The 17024-nt window shown below is 38.1% G+C and overlaps 1 protein-coding gene across 3 annotated transcripts in view; it reads left to right on the forward strand.

Annotated features, from left to right (window-relative positions):
- Window positions 1-17024, forward strand: part of TMEM116 (transmembrane protein 116) — a 102863-nt gene that overhangs the window by 56546 nt on the left and 29293 nt on the right. The gene's annotated exons all lie outside the window — the stretch shown is intronic.

The following is a 17024-nucleotide window of genomic DNA, read 5'->3' on the forward strand; positions in this document are numbered from 1 at the left end:
CAGAGGACTTAATACAGACCAAATGGACCTAATAGACATATCAGAACATTGCATCTAATAGGGGGGCAGAATACACATTCTTCTCAAGTCGACACAGAATTTTCTCCAGTGGATGATCACATGTTAGGTCACAGAATTAGACTTAGCAAATTTAAGAATATTGAAATCATTAGGTTTCTTTTCTAACTACAATGGAATGGAACTAGAAATCAGTAGAAGGAAAACTGAAATTTTCACAAATGTGTGGAAATTGACAACATACCCTTGAGTAACTGTTGGGTCACAGAAGAAATTAAAAATGAAATTAGAAAATACCTCCAGATGGGGCACCCAGCCAGCTCAGTTGGAAGAGCATACAACTTTTTTTTAAATGTTTATTTATTTTTGAGAGAGAGACAGAATGCAAGCAGGGGAGGAACAGAGAGAGGGGGAGACAAAGAATCCAAAACAGGCTCCAGGCTCTGAGCTGTCAGCACAGAGCCCAATGCGGGGCTCAAACTTATGAACCACAAGATCATGACCTGAGCTGAAGTCAGATGCTCAACCAACTGAGCCACCCAGGTGCCCCAGAAGAGCATACAATTCTTAATCTTGGGTTTGTGAGTTTAACCTCCACATTGGGTGTGCAGATTACTTAAATAAATAAAATCTTTTAAAAAAGAAGGGAATGCCTAAAGACAAATGAAAATGAAAACATATCAAAACTTAAGGGATGTAGCAAAAGTAGTACTAATAGGGATGGCACCAAATTAATAATTAAAAAGAACAGCAAAGCTGGAGGCATCACATTTCCTAATTCCAAAATATATTACAAAGTTACAGTAATCAAAACAATATGGTACTGGCATAAAGATAAACACACAGACCTATGAAACAGATTCACACTGATGTGGCCTACTCATCTTCAACAAGGGTGCAAAGAATAAGCAATTGGGAAAGAGTAGTTTCTTTAACAAATGATGTTTGGAAAACTAGCAAAAGAATGAAGTTGGACCCTTATTTTACACCATATACAAAAATCAACTCAAAATGAATTAAAGATTTAAATCTAAGACCTGAAACTGTAAACCTCCTAGAAAAAATTTCATGACATTGGAATGATTTCATGGATATGCTACCAAAAGCACAAGCAACAAAAATAAAAGTTAGTGGGACTACATCAAGCTAAAAAGCTTCTGTACAGCAATCAACAGAATGAAAAGTCAGGTTTCAGAGTAGGAGAGAATATTTACAAACCTGATATCTCATAAGAGGTTTATCTCCAAAATATATAAGGAACTCCTACAACTCAGTAGCAAAGTTAACATCCCAATTATAAAATGGGCTAAGGACTTGGATAGACATTTCTCCAAAGAAGACACACAGATGGCCAACAAATAGATGAAAATATGTTCAGCATTATAATCATCAGGGAAATGTAAATCAGAACTACAATGAGATGTTCCCTCACATTTTTGGGGATGGCTATTATCCAAAACAAAACAAAAAACAGTGTTAGTTAGGGTTTCACACTGTTGGTGGGAATGCAAAACCAGTGTACCACTATGGAAAACAATATGGAGGTTCCTCAAAACAATTAACAATAGAACTATCTTACAATACAGCAATCCCACTTATGGCACCTATTTAAACAATTGAAATCGGGATCACAGAGAGATACTAGCATTCCCATGTTCATTGTAGCCATGATTTATTATAGCCAATATATAGAAACATTGTTGAACAGATAAAGAAAATGTACCACAGAATGCTATTCAGTCTTAAATAAGGAAATCCTGCAATATGTGAAAACATAGATGAACCTTGAGGACATTATGCTAAATAGAGAAATCACAGAAAGACAGATACTGCAAAATCCACTTAGATGTGTAAGCCAAATTCATAGAATCAAAAAGTGGAACGGGGATTGTCACAGCTGGGGAATGGGGATTTATTAATCAATAGTATAAAGTTTCAGTTAAGCAAGGTAAATAAGTTCTGGAAATCTGTACAACATTGTATGTAGAGTCAACAATAATGTATAGTACTTAAAATTTTGTTAGAAAGGTAGATTTCATGTGTTACCACAATAAAAGAATAGGAATGTATGATATGGGTGCAGAAGAGATTTGAAATTATACAAATATACTTGTGCAAATTTATCACTAAATTTGAAAATCTAAAGGAAAATATTGAAGGTTCTTTATGGAGTTAATATAATCATAATACCCTAACTTGATAAAGATGGCATTTTTTTAAAGGCAGAGATAATCTCACTTATTCTGAATGTAGACACAGGCAAAAAGATCTATTACAAATAGAATCTTGTATGTTGGAGGAAAATACCATGCTCAAAAAGAATTTATGCCATCAAGTCAGACACATGTATCAACGGAACAGAGTAGAAAATCCAGAAGTGGACCCACAAATGTAGGGCCAACTGATATTTGACAAAGCAGGAAAGAATGCCCAAAGGAAAAAAGACAGTTTCTATGGCAAATGGTGTTGGGAAAACTGGGCAGTGACATGCAGGAGAATGAACCTGAACTACTTTCTTCCACCATACACAAAAATAAATTCAAATTAGATAAAAAACCTAAATGTAAAACAGGAAACCATCAAAGTCATAGAGGAGAAAACAGGTAACAATCTCTTTGACCTCGGCCACAGCAACTTCTTAACACCTCTCCGGAGGCACAGGAAACCAAAGCAGAAATGCACTTGGGACCTCATCTAGATAAAAAGCTTTTGCACAGTGAAGGAAACAATCAACAAAGTGAAAAGGCAACCAAGGGAATGGGAGAAGACATTTACAAATGACATATCAGATAAAGGGTTAGTATCCAAAATCTATAAAGAACTTACCAAATTCAACACCCAAAAAAAGAATAATCCTGTGAAGAAATGGACAGAAGACATGAAGAGACACTTTTCCAAAGAAGATATCCAGATGGTCAACACACACATGAAAGATGCTCAACATCATTAATCATCAGGGAAATACAAATCAAAACTACAATGAGATAACATCACACCTGTCAGAATGGCTAAAATTAACAGCTCAGGAAACAACAGACATTGGCAAGGATGCAGAGAAAGAGAAACCCTTTTGCGCTGTTGGTAGGAATGCAAACTGGTGCAGCAACTCCAGAAAACAGTATGGAGGTTTCTCAAAAAGTTAAAAATAGAACTACCCTGTAACCCAGCAATTGCACTACTAGGAAGTTATAGAAAGGATTCAAAAATGTTGATTTAAAGGGGCACATGCACCACTATGCTTATAGCAGTGCTATCAATAATAATCAAATTATGGAAAGAGCCCAAATGTGCCTTGCCTGATGAATGGTAAAGAAGATGTGGTGTGTGTGTGTGTGTGTGTGTGTGTGTGTGTGTGTGTAATGAAATATTATATATTATATATATAAATAAAATAGGGTATTTGATGATCAAAAAAGCATGAAATCTTGCCATTTACAAGAATGTGAATGAAGCTAGAATTTATTAAGCTAGGCAAAATAAGTCAGAGAAGCACAAATATGATTTCACTCATATGTGGAATTCAAGAAACAAAACAGATGAATACAGGGAAAGGGAAGGAAAAATAAGATAAAAACAGAACTAAGGGGACAACGCATAAGAGACTTAAATATAGAGAACAAACTGAGGTGGCTGGAGGGGATGTGGGGGATGGGCTAAATGGGTGATGGGCATTAGGGAGGTCACTTGTTGGGATGAGCACTGGCTGTTATATGTAAACGATGAATCACTGAATTCTACTCTTGAAACTAATACTGCACTATATGTTAACTAACTTGAATTTAAATTAAAAAAAGAATTTATGCCAGAAACATAAGCATGAGTTTAGCTTTTTAATAGATGTATCATCATAATTCATCACGGAAAAACTTAAAGGAAAAAAAAATGAACCTAAGAATACCTGCCAAAAATTTTGTTAAAATTCACCAACTACTCCTATTTTCAAAAATTTCATTGAGGAGGGTGCCTGGGTGGCTCAGTCAGTTGGGTGTCTGGTTCTTGATCTCGGTTCAGATCATGAGCTCATGAACCGTGAGCTCTGCATTGGGTTCCAACGCTAAGCATGGAGACTGCTTGGGATACTTTCTCTCCTTCTCTCTCTGTTCCTCTCTCCCTCCCTCTCTGCCTCTCACTCACTCTCTGTCTCTCTCTCGCAAAATAAATAAATAAAAATAGTTTTAAAACACTTCATAGGAATACAAAGATACTACATAAACATAGTGAAGACTGTTTACCAAAATCTTATAGCAAATAGCATTTTAATTATTGAAATAGTGAAGGTATTTCCACTTAAAATCTATCTTCTTTGCCTTTTAGTCCTAGTCAGTTTGAATTTCTTCCAGTAGATCCTCCTCATTGTGAGAGTTTGTCCTGGAAGTTTACTTCTCTGGTGCATTCACACCTGCAGTTGACCTCTTGCATTTTCCCCAGAATTGAGGTGTCAGGAACCCTTTCCAATTTCAGGTGCTTTTTTGCAAATTGGCTCACTCTGTGTCCCAGAGTATCTGTTTGGTAGTTAGAGTATTTTCTTTTCTCGGGCCCAGTAGACATCTCATTACTCTTCTCTGCTTTCTCTCTGACAGATACTAATACCACTTGGGTCTTGGAGCTGTTAGTAGTTTGTCCTCATCTACCCAGACTTGGGGGGTTGTCAGATGCCTTACCACCCTTTGCTGCTATTGTTTGTTGGTTTTGATGTTACCATCCTGGTGCTTTGGCATTTTTTATGGGGTGATGTGAGGAGATTGTGAAAAACTGAAGTGCTGCTGCCAGTTTGTGCAAATCTCCTTTCATTTCTCATATTTGAATTTGTTTCCTAACCATTCAAATATGGAATACTACATCTACGGTAAATAATTTTTTCCACGGACTATGATACGGAGTCTTGCTCAAAAAGTTGTGTTTTTTTTTTTTACCTAGAAAACCTGAATTCAAGCCCCAGTTTGGTTATTTGCAAATTGCTATTTTTGTCATTTAATCTCTTTGAGCATCAGCTTCTTTTCTGTAGTGTGGAAATACCAATATCTATGTGAGTTTTGTTGATTATTCAACAGCATTTCTAAAAATGCTTTGCAAAGTAAAAAGTGTAATCAACAGAAATACAAAATAGCATTACTTCCTTCACAGTTTCCCTTAACTGAGAACTTTCCCAGGATTTCCCCTTTCCCATGTATGTTTTTTCCAAAAAATTTCTTTTTTTTTTAATTCCAGGAGAGTACAGCAAAATTCTTACTACATCAGCAGGAATATTTGGCCCATCATAGAGGCCCCCTGAATTAGCCAGGTGTGAAGTCCTTTGCAGAAATGATAGTGTCTTTCCCCAGATATCTTGATGCCTCTTTATTTAAAGCACATCAAATACAGTAAGCATTAAAATGCCCAAGATCCCACCAAAGCATTTCCTTTGAAGAGCACATGAGTAATATGGACTTATCTACAAAACAAAATGAGTTATTTATTTATTTGTTGTTCTTTATAGAGCATGCAAGCTGGGGAGAGGACGGTGTGGGGGTGGGAGGGAGGGGCCTCAGGCAGGCTGCCTGCTCAGTGCAGAGCCCAATGAGCGGCTTGATCCCATGACCCTGGGATCATGACCCAAGCTGAAATCCAGTCACTCAACTAGCTGAGCTATCCAGGCACCCCCAAAATGAGTTTTTAAAAGCATGATACTATTTATGTTATATATTTATGTACATAAAACAAAACCTTATGTTTTCTGCCTAAAAATAGACCACACTGATAATAATTGTTCCCAATAGGGAGGAGTGGAAAGATCTGGAGTAGTGACGAACAGGGATTTAGCCTTATATTTAATGTTTTAAACTTTTAAAAATAAAAGCTTTAGGGGTGCATGAGTGGCTCAGTCGTTTAAGCATCTGACTTCGGCTCAGGTCATGATCTAATGGTTCATGGGTTTGAGCTCTGCATCAGGCTCTGTGCAGACAGCTCAGAGCTTGGAACTTGCTTGCTTCTGATTCTGTGTGTCCCTCTCTCTGCCCCTTCTCAACTTCGTGCTCTGTCTCTCTCAAAAATAAACAAACATTAAAAAATTTTTAAATAGCTTTACTGATGTATAGTTAATACACTATAAAATTCACCCATGTAAAGCTCATTTACAGATTGTGCAGCCATCATCATCATCATCTAATTTTAGAACATTCTTATCACCCTAGAAAGAAACCTGTACTCAGTAGAAGTCACTTCCCATTCTCTCCCCTTAGCTTGTTGTACCCCTTCTTTCTTTCTGGATTTGCCTATCCTGGATGTAAATATAAATGAAATAATGTAATATGTCACCTTCTGTGACTGGCTTTTTTCACTTAGCATAATGTTTTCAAGGTTCTTCTATACTATAATATGTATCACTATTACTTTCCTTTTTATTACTAAGTAATGGTCCATTGTATGGTGATGGCACATTTTATTTACCACCAAGCTCTAGGCAGAACCCCATTGCCTTATGCTAACACAGCTCCTCACTTTCCTCTTTGAAGATTCTTATCCTGCCCACTCTATCAGTTCCCTCTTCTTGTTTAACTTCCTGACAAGTTTTTTTCATGAAATATTTATTTAAGAAGATAAGTATTACACAGAAGACACTTTAGTTAAATTTAGGTGGAATCTTTGTAAAGCATAAACTGGGTTGTCATTTCAGACATCTATTCTGAATAGGAATTTCTGGGGTTTATAACTTGTAGAGATTGAAAGGATGTGGGATGAGAAGGATTTACCCTACAGTGCCCTAATTTGCTAATATGGGATGTAACAAAGAAAACAGTGGTAATCTGAACAAATATTTATTGCATCTTTTGTTCTGAGCAGTAGTCTAAAATTTTACAGACTAGCAGTCCTCATGGTAACCCTACAAGACATTTATAAGTGTATTCAATTTATGGTTGAAAAAAAACTGATGCTCATAGGGTAAAAATGTTATCCAAACTCACAGCTAAGAAAGATGAGTAGAGGGTCGCCTGGGTGGCTCAGTCGGTTAAGCGTCCAGCTTCGGCTCACGTCATGATCTCATGGTCTGTGGGTTCGAGCCCTGTGTCAGTCTCTGTGCTGACAGCTCAGAGCCTGGAGCCTGCTTCAGATTCTGTATCTCCCTCTCTCTCTGACCCTCCCCTGCTCGCACTGTCTCTCTCTGTCTCTCAAAAAATAAAACAGTAAAAAAAAAAAAAAAAAAAAAAGATGAGTAGAGATTCAAACCCAAATTACTATGACTTCAAAGTCCAAGTGCTCTGGCCAACCTCTCTAATTAGACCTAGAGTTGGCTAGTGGAATGGGAAATGCTCTCTATGGGTATGAAGTTTAGATTACCTTGTAGTGAATTCAAGGGGCAGAAGGTCCAAAGCCCCAGCAGACTATCCCTAAACCTGTAATGTCATATCTGGGAAAATATATTAATTTTTCTTCATTGAGAGATGTCTTCTGAGGCTGCCTCTGCGAGGCCTTATAGGAGAGGGGCAGGTTTCCATAAATCTCCTCAGCCTCACCACTGCTAACATGAATTCTAACTGTGGAGTTAGTTACTGTCTCTCTGAACCAAGCAGGATACAAGCCGCCAAAGTCTGAATTAAATCAAGTAAGCAACAGGATTGCCTGAAGCAGGATATTGGGAGGTGCTTCTCACTGGGCTTAAGTTTCCAGAACTAGCCCGTCAGTCATTATCGAGAGAAGAATTCTGCCAATAGGAGTGGTGGAAAAGAGAAAGGAATAATAGGAAGACAGCGCAAGTAAAGAATAGGATCCAGAAGAAAATCCTGGATATACTGTTTTCAGATTTGTGTATTTAGAAGGATTTTGTTGGCAGTATTATTTTTAGTGGCTAAAAACAACAACCCTGAGGACAAAATTCATGTCTATAAAAAATGGTTGAATTAACTATAGAATATTGTTAGCAATATACTGTGGAATACTGTGCAGTCATGGCAAAGAGTGGTTTAGAAATATACAGAATGACTTGGTGAGCCTACCACTATGCAGATAAAAGCAAGATTCAAAGGAATGTAATATGAGCTCGTGTCATAACCCGCAGGGCCGGGGCTTTCTGTGGTACCTGTTTCGTCCGCCCCGCCCCGACCGGCAAGGCGGAGAATCGCGGGTCCTTCTCCTGAGGGAGGGAGAGAAAAAGCGGGCAGGAGAGGGAGACGCAGAGAGTAAAGACAGAACTCACGCTTTTCTGATCAGGCAAAAGAGAGAGAGAGCTTTATTCAGAAAACTGTCTTTTATAAAGGTTTCAAGGAGGGAAAACAAAGCAGCTGACCAAGGTCAGTTACCAGGTAAACAGAGTCAAATGAATATCAAAAGAAACGCCCAGATTTACCTCAGCAATGCTGGGAAGGGGGGAGTTAGCACTGAATAATCCAAAATATGGTTTTGATCTTTTGTGCACCTTGGCCACTCATGTCTGGCCCAGCATGAGAGACTCCAAAGTTATTTTGACCAGGAAATGGCAGTCTCCAGCCTCTAGAATGCAAATCTTGTTTGCTGGTTCACTTTCTGGAGAGTGATAATCCTTGCCTGAGGCAGACAGAAAACTTGGCGGCCCGACAAGCTCATTTTAAAAAGATTACCCCCAAAACATTTATATGTAATTATATGACTATGGAAAAGGGTATGGAAAGTTGTATACCGGGTTAGCAGTGATTTCTAAGAACAAAGTGAGGAGAACTACAATCAGTGAAGGGGCTAAAAAGAGAAGATAAGTGAAATAAACTAAGAGAGCATCTTATTAAAGGGAGGGAGTCCAAAATAAAAGGAGCATATAGGATAGGGTTTCATGTTGTAGAAGTGTTTGGTCTTGGCTTTCTGAAAATAACAGGGATTGCAGTTCAGAAATCAGGGGATAATGGTTGCCTGACATCGGCGCTTCAATACTTCACAGAGGCCACCCCTCTGGGGTGGGGTTGGGGGAGGCATCTTCAGACATTCTCATGCCTCAGTCTTTTACCTGGACACTTTTTTCCAAAGCCCAGGTCCCCAACTTCCAACTTTTCTCTCACAAAATCCTTACTTCTCAGTGATCAACATTACAATGAATTCTGTAAGAATGTAACTCTGCCTGCAGTGAAGACCACTCCTTTACAAGTTTAGTCAAGCTGTATAGTTTCATCTCAACCACTCTAGTGAGAACAGGCCTTGAGTTTGACCTTTAAAATAAAAGCTCACTAAAAGGTTCTCTTACAAAGGCAAATTTTGCATCCCCCTCTGATTAAACAAAAACTACTGATAATTTGAAATGTCTATAATTATAGTTCATTATGTCATAGGTTTTAAAGATATAGGATCTATTTCAGAGGTAAGGTCAAGGGCAAACTATTTAGCTCCTTCTCTCCCCTGCAGCCTCTGGAAGTAGAATGATTTTTTCATAACAGGACATAAGGTGGTGGATTGGGCATATTTATGGGGAAAGGTAATGGAAGATTCATTTTCCCATTACAAAGTAACCACTTAGAGCTATAGACATATATAATAGGGTATTAATAAAGAAGCTCAGGGGCGCCTCGGTGGCTCAGTTGGTTAAGCATCCAACTTTGGCCTAGGTCATGATCTCAGTGCTGACAGCTCAGAGCCTGGAGCCTGGGTTAGATTCTGTGTCTCCCTCTCTCTCTATTCCCCTCCCCTACTCACACTCTGTCTCTCTCTCTCTCTCAAAAATAAACATTAAAGCATTTTTTAAGTTCAAAATCTTGATAGTTGTATGTCTAGAAGCAAGGTGAGAACTTATTTTTAAGTTGTTCAGCATTTTCACTGGTGGAAGAATATTGCCTTTTTAAAAAATTTTATGAAAACATTTCAGTGAGACTTTTTATCAATACCCCACCCTAGGTGACAAAATTCTACTCAGGAATGTAGTTTCAGCCCACAGCTAACATCATATGCAGTGATAAAAAGCTGAAAGCTTTCCCTCTAAGATCAGGAACAAGACAAAGATACTGATTCTAACCACTTTTATTCAACATAGTATTGGAAATCCTAGCCAGAGAAATAAGGCAAGAAAAATAAAAGACATCCAGAGAAGAAGAAGTAAAGCCTCACTACTTGCAGATGCCATATAAAGACTCCACTGGGGTGCCTGGCTGGCTCATTTGGTAGAGCATGAAACTCTAGATCTCAGGGTCATGAGTCAAGCCCCATGTTAGCTGTAAAGCTTACTCCAAACATTATTAATAATAAATAATAAAAATTCCAATAGAAAATTTAGAAATAATAAAAGTGAATTCAGTCAAGTTGCAGGATCCAAAATCAATTTACAAACTCAGTTGTGTTTCTATACACTAATAATGAACTATCAAAAAAATTAAGAAAATAGCCCCATTTACAATTGCCTCAAAAAGAATAAAATGCCTAGGAATAAATTTAACCAAGGAGGTGAAAGACCTATAACTGAAGACTATAAGATGCTGATGAAAGACACTGAGAAAAACACAAAGAAATGGAAAGATATTTCATGTTCATGGGCTGGAGGAATTGATTTTTTTTAATGTTTATTTTTGAGAGAGAGAGAGAGAGAGAACGTGAATATGGGACAGAGGCAGAGAGAGAGGGAGACACAGAATCTGAAGCAGGCTCCAGGCTCCAAGCTGTCAGCACAGAGCCTGACGTGGGGCTTGAACCCATGATTCACAAGATCATGACCTGAGCTGAAGTTGGACACATAACTGTCTGAGCCACCCAGGTACCCCAAGAATTAATATTGTTAAAATGCTTATAATATCTGAAGAAATCTACAGATTCAGTTCATTCTCTACAAAAATTCCACAGCATTTTTATGTAGGAATAGAACAAATCCATCCTAAAATTTGTGTGGAACCACAAAAGTAATCAAAACAATCTTAAAGAAGAACAAACTTGGAAGCATCACACTTCCTGATTTAAAACTAGATTACAAAAATAAATAAATAAATAAATAAACAAAACTAGATTACAAAGCTATGGTGATCAAAACAGTATGGCATTGGCATAATAGACACATAAGTCAATAGAACAGAATAGAAAGCCCAGAAATAAACTCACACATATAGTCAGTTAATTTTTGACAGTAAAGCCACAAATAGACAATGGGGAAGGGACAGTCTCTTCAGTAAATGATGTTGGGAAAACTAGACAGTCACATGCAAAAGAATGAAGCTGGACCACTATCATACCTATACACAAATATTAACTCATAAAATTGATTAAAGATTTGAACGTAAGATCTGAAACCATACAACCCTTGGAAGAAAACATAGGCAATAAGCTTCTTTTTTTTTAACTTTTTAAAAATGTTTTATTTATTTTTGAGAGAGAGAGACAGCATGAACAGGAGAAGGGCAGAGAGAGAGGGAGACAAAGAATCTGAAGTCAGGCTCCAGGCTCTGAGCTAGCTGTCAGCACAGAGCCTGATGCGGGACTCAAACCCATGAACTGTGAGATCATGACCTGAGTTGAAGCTAGACGCTTAACCGACGGAGCCACCCAGGCTCCCTGGCAATAAGCTTCTTGACACTGGTCTTTTTAGTGCTCTTGTGGATTTGACACCAAAAGCAAAGGCAACAAAAACAAAAATAACTGAAACCACATTAAACTAAAAACTTCCACAGTAAAGGAAAAGCAACTGCTGAAGGGGAGAAAATATTTGCAAGTCTTGTATTTAATAAGGAATTAATACCCAAAATATGTAAAGAACTCCTACAACTAAACAGCAGTAAAACAACTCAATTGAAAAATGGGAGGAGGGTCTGAATAGACATTTTTCCAAAGAGGACCTACCAGGGGGCACCTAGGTGGCTCAGTTGGTTAAGTGTCCAACTCTTGGTTTGGGCTCAGGTGATGATCTCTATGTTCATGGAATTGGGCCCTGCATTGGGTTCTGTGCTCACTGTGTGGAGCCTGCTTGGAATTCTCTTTCTCCCACTCTCTCTGCCCCTCCCCTGCTCATGTGCATGCTCACGTGTGCCTTCGCTCTCTCCATATAAATAAACACTTATTGGGGTGCCTGGGTGGCTCAGTCAGTTAAGTGTTTGGCTTTGGCTATGATCTCATGGCTTGTGTGTTTAACTCCACTTCAGGCTCTATGCTGACAGCTTGGAGCCTAGGGCCTGCTTTGGATTCTGTCTCTCTCTCTCTGCTCCTCTACCGCTAACATTCTGTCTCTATCAAAAATGAATAAACATTTTAAAAAGTTTTTTAATGTAGAAAAATAATATCCAATAGGTTCATGAAAAGGAGCTCAATATCACTCATCACCAGGAAAATGCTAGTCAAAGCTACAATGATATATCACCGTACACTTGTTAGAATGGTTATTATCAAAAATACATGAACTAACAAGTGTTGGATGAGGATGTGGACAAAAGGAACCCCTTGTGCACTGTAGGTGGGAATGTAAATTGGTGTATACACTATGGAAAACAGTATGGCGTTTCCTCAAAAAAGTTAAAAATAGAACTAAATGTATGATTTAGTAGTTTACTACTGGCTATCCAAAGGAAATGAAAGCACGAACTTGAAAAGATACTTGCACCTCCATGTTAACTGCAGCATATTGACAATAGCCAAGACATGGAAAGCAACCTAGGTGTTACCAGTGGATGAATGGATAAAGAAAATGTGATAATATGTATGTATGTATATCTACTATTTATACAGGAGTATTATATATATACAGACATATGTATATATGTATGTGTGTGTATATTATTCAGCAAGATAAAAGGAAACTTGCCATGTGTAACAACATAGATGGATCTTGAGAGAATTCTGATAAGTGAAATAAGTCAGTAGAGAAGGACCAATACCATATGTTCTCAATTATATGTGGAATCTAAAAAACAAACAAAAACCAGAAATACCTTGGAGATACAGAGAACAAATGAAAAGTTGACACAATCAGGGGGTGGGGGGGTTGGTGAAATGGATGAAGGCACTCAAGAGACATAGACTTTCAATCATAGAATAAATAAGTCCTGGGGATATAATATACAGCACGATGACTAATTAATACTATATTATATATTTGAAAGTTGCTAAGAAAGTAGAACTTAAATGTTTTCATAAGAAAAAAATTATAACGGTGTGTGGTGATACATGTTAGCTTACTGTCATAATCATTTCAAAATATATCCAAATATGAATTGCTGTGTTGTACACCTGAAACTAATATGTTAAATATCAATTATATATCAACAAAAATAAATAAGCTTAAGAAATGAAGTTTGAATGTACAAAAAGCTACATTTTTTGTCAAACTAGTTTTATGCTTTGTCTCGTTGTGAATGGAAGAAATGGCCCAAGACAAAAATTGATGTCTATAGATGCATATAAGGAGTTCAAATGAAATGTGGAAAAGTAAGAAGTAGTAAAACATTTAGTATATTAAATAAACAAAACCTGTTACTAAAATGAATAGTAAAAGTGGATGAATCCCTCCTCCTACATAGTTTGTTTATGTGAGGTTATGATGATGTGATCTAGGTTTTCAGTAAATCATTAAAAAAAAAATTTTCCCCTTCTTACTGGGCCCCAGAGAATGTGGTGGAATCTGATTCCAGGTAGTGAGGATATTATCACAAGCATTCCTGTAGGAACCAGAAGGGATATTGGGTCAGGTCAAAAAGGAAAGGGATGGCCAATGTAGTCACCAGTGGGACATGACCCCTGGACTCTTAGAAGCATTAATACATATCTGCAGCACCCAAATGTTTTTCTTTTCCACATTGCAACTTCCCTTTGTTGCCCCCAACCACAAATCTAGATAAAAATGTAGAATCTGGATGGGGCTATGCTTTGACGAACTAGGGAAAGGGCCTGGGTCTCCACTGGCCTAAGGCAGCACAGAAAGGACAATAGTTGCCCAGCAAAGACCAGTAAAAGATAGCGATGAGTCACATCAGAAGCTTTAGGAAAGCAGCTGGCTGTTGACTACTGACACAGATGATTGGATAAGGCTACAAGTATTTATCAGAATCCCTCAGATGGGGAAGGGAGTCAAGTGAAAAGGTATACTTCCTACAGTATATGCTTTACGAAAAACTCAGACCCTTAAAAGTGGAGACTTCATACCCCAAGATACATCTGCTTTTTCCTGTCCACATTAAAACTGGCCTCCTTCCCTACTGTAGACTGTCATAATCTGGTTCAAATGTCATTTGCTGGAATTTGAAATTTTATAAATTTTTGATTATTTGACAGTTTATAAATGTTTAGCAATCCATATTGCATCTGAGTAAGATTTCGTGTGTAAAGGAGTAGCAAGAGACATTCTGCCCAAGGAATGAATCTGGCTCTATATTTTATGGTTAGCACCATTTACTTATCCACCGGATAAACATCTGTTAAGCATCTACAACATGCTGAGCCTATAGCACTAAATAAGATGACCATTCCATGACGTCAGGATGTAATAGGAGAAAAGACCGTTTCATTAATATTGATGACACAATTTGGGAATTCATAATAGAGGTCAGCTTTTTGCCACAGGAAAAAGCTCATGAGGAAATGGAAAATGGAGACTGAGTCATACCTGAGGAGAGATACAGGTTCCACCACTTACCAGTTCTAGAGCAAATTTTCTTTGCTTCCTCATGAACAAGATGGAGGTTTCATGTGGAAGTTGGGAAGATGGAGACAATGAACACAAAATATTTAACACAGTTCCTAGCACAGAATGAATAACACTAATACTACACTTGCTTTATGCTGTCTTCACAAAAAAGTATCTCTACCACCTCTAAGCTCCATTACCTTTAATTAGAAAGATGCCTTTGGATGTCAGTCAACAAGTTACTTCAATAAATTAAAAAAATAGACAAAATATGTAGCACTGTGGTTAGGGCCTCTATACTGTTAAAAATTAGTTTAAATACAGTTTGCTAAGTCTATGTGATGTTCATCAGACATGAGACATTTGGAGGTCTGAAATTCATCCCATGAAGATTAGTAAAGAGAAAATGCTATGAATGGTGCTCTAGAGGAAAAATGAAACCTTTTGGGTAAAAAGGGAGGATGACTATAGGAAGGTCTCGGAAATACTAGGAAGTAATAAATTGGATATACATATGTCATATTAAACATCTGCCAGATTTGAAAAAGTACATTACTTCAACACTTGCCCCTTGACCTTGGGACAATCAGGGTCTTCTGGCTTACCAGGTATAGTACATTCCACAGAGTCCCAGAAGAAAGTGGACTCAATAACTATGCCAAATGGAATCTGAAGAGATGTACTGAATAGAGTTTTATTTATTTTTTGGATTTAAGCACTCCTCATTTTCTGAATGCACATTTATAGGGCAAATTAAAATGCTCACATTAAAAACTGTCCTCATAGTATGTAGTGGTATTACAATGACAATTTAAGTGAAAGTAATAAATGCAGGAACCTGTGGTAATGTATGTCCAAAAACTCAGATGAAAGATGACATGTCCTAAAAAAGTTGCTGGTGAATGGAAAAAATGGCCCAAGACAAAGTCTGATGTCTATAGATGCGTATGAGGAGTTCAAATGTGGAAAAGCAAGAAGTAGTAAAAAAAAAAAAAAAAAAAAAAAAGCAGTAGTAAAACATTTAGTATATTAAATATATAAAACTTCAGTTACTAAAATGAATAGTAAAAGTGGATGAATCCCTCCTCCTATATTAGTATGTTTTTATGTGCTGAATACTTCTAGTTAGAGCTAGTGGAGCTGTCACTTCCCACTTCGCTTTTACATCCCTGAGCCTCTTATTCCCACTCAGTGCTTGAGATGTTTGATATATTTGACTTCTTCCTCCCACTATTTGTCTTATGACTCCAATATCTCCTCCTCTTCCTCTTCCTCTTTCTCCTCTTCCTCTTCCTCTTCTTCTGATGGAGCCTCTTCAGCTGCATCTTCTGCAGCAGGAATTCCAGGCTCTGGTTCTGGGGGCTTTAATGCAGCCTCTTCTGGACCCTTTTCTGTGGGTTCTGGAGGAGCTTCTTTTGAACGTTTACCAAGGATGGTGACACAAACAATTATCAATAATAATACTATGCCCAAAAGTATCAGGAGTATTATGGCCAAATGGTCTAAGAATTTTTTTTCATCTTTGTGAACAGTGGTGGAGTTTTGAGTTTCACCTGGGTGTGGTCCACTAGGAGTGCCACTGTCCACACTACCCCCATATCCTGGATTTTTGCAGTCAGGGGGTGCATAGCCAGCCTCACAATGGCAGTGCTTTAAATTGTTGCAAACTCCTTTCCCATTACACATTTCTTCTGGTTCACAGTCGTAGTTGAGCACAGCATGATCAGTGCAAGAGTAATTCATGCAGACTTTGTGTGGGGCACAAAGAGTGCCGGTGTGCACATATCCATCATCAGGGATATCAGTAGCATCGTAGGCATCCATGCTCCAGCAGAAATCATCTTTATGAGTAACCTGAATCATTGTTTCATTAGGTTTAATTTCTGGTACATGTCTAATATTTGTACATATAATTTTCCCACAATGTATATTTTCATCTTCACATTTAACATATTCTGAGTCAGTTGATGGAAGGCCACAGTTTCCAAATCGGTCCCCTTTCATGTTCATGGAAATGTAACAGTGTTCTGGGGCAGACCTTGCAGGGTACCCAAAAACATGTACACATTGAGTATCATGGGTCCTACAAACACCCGCAACACAATAGTGAACTCTTTTGCAAGGTGTGCCATCTTGCTTATACATGTCGTAGGGGCATATGTCACTGGTACCGTCACAGTATTCAGGGAGGTCACACTCTCCTAAAGCAGGACGACACATGAATCCCGTTTCTGCAAATCCACATGTTTCATTACAACAGGGTCCAGGATTACATTTTGCATTTTTCTTCAGCCTACATGTTTGGTCACAGCACTGGTTATTGCCACAGTCAGGTCCACAGTCACACTCCTCATTGTCCTCCAAGACACCATTTCCACACTGTGCATTCCTACGCAGGCGACCTTGGGCCCGGGGCTTGTTGAACAGGCAGGCCCCTTTGTGTTCCCGGAGGAACCGGTAGAAGTAGTCAGAGCTACAGTTGCTG

Source organism: Suricata suricatta, chromosome 14 (genome assembly GCF_006229205.1).
Source record: "Suricata suricatta isolate VVHF042 chromosome 14, meerkat_22Aug2017_6uvM2_HiC, whole genome shotgun sequence".
In the NCBI taxonomy this organism is placed as follows: domain Eukaryota; kingdom Metazoa; phylum Chordata; class Mammalia; order Carnivora; family Herpestidae; genus Suricata; species Suricata suricatta.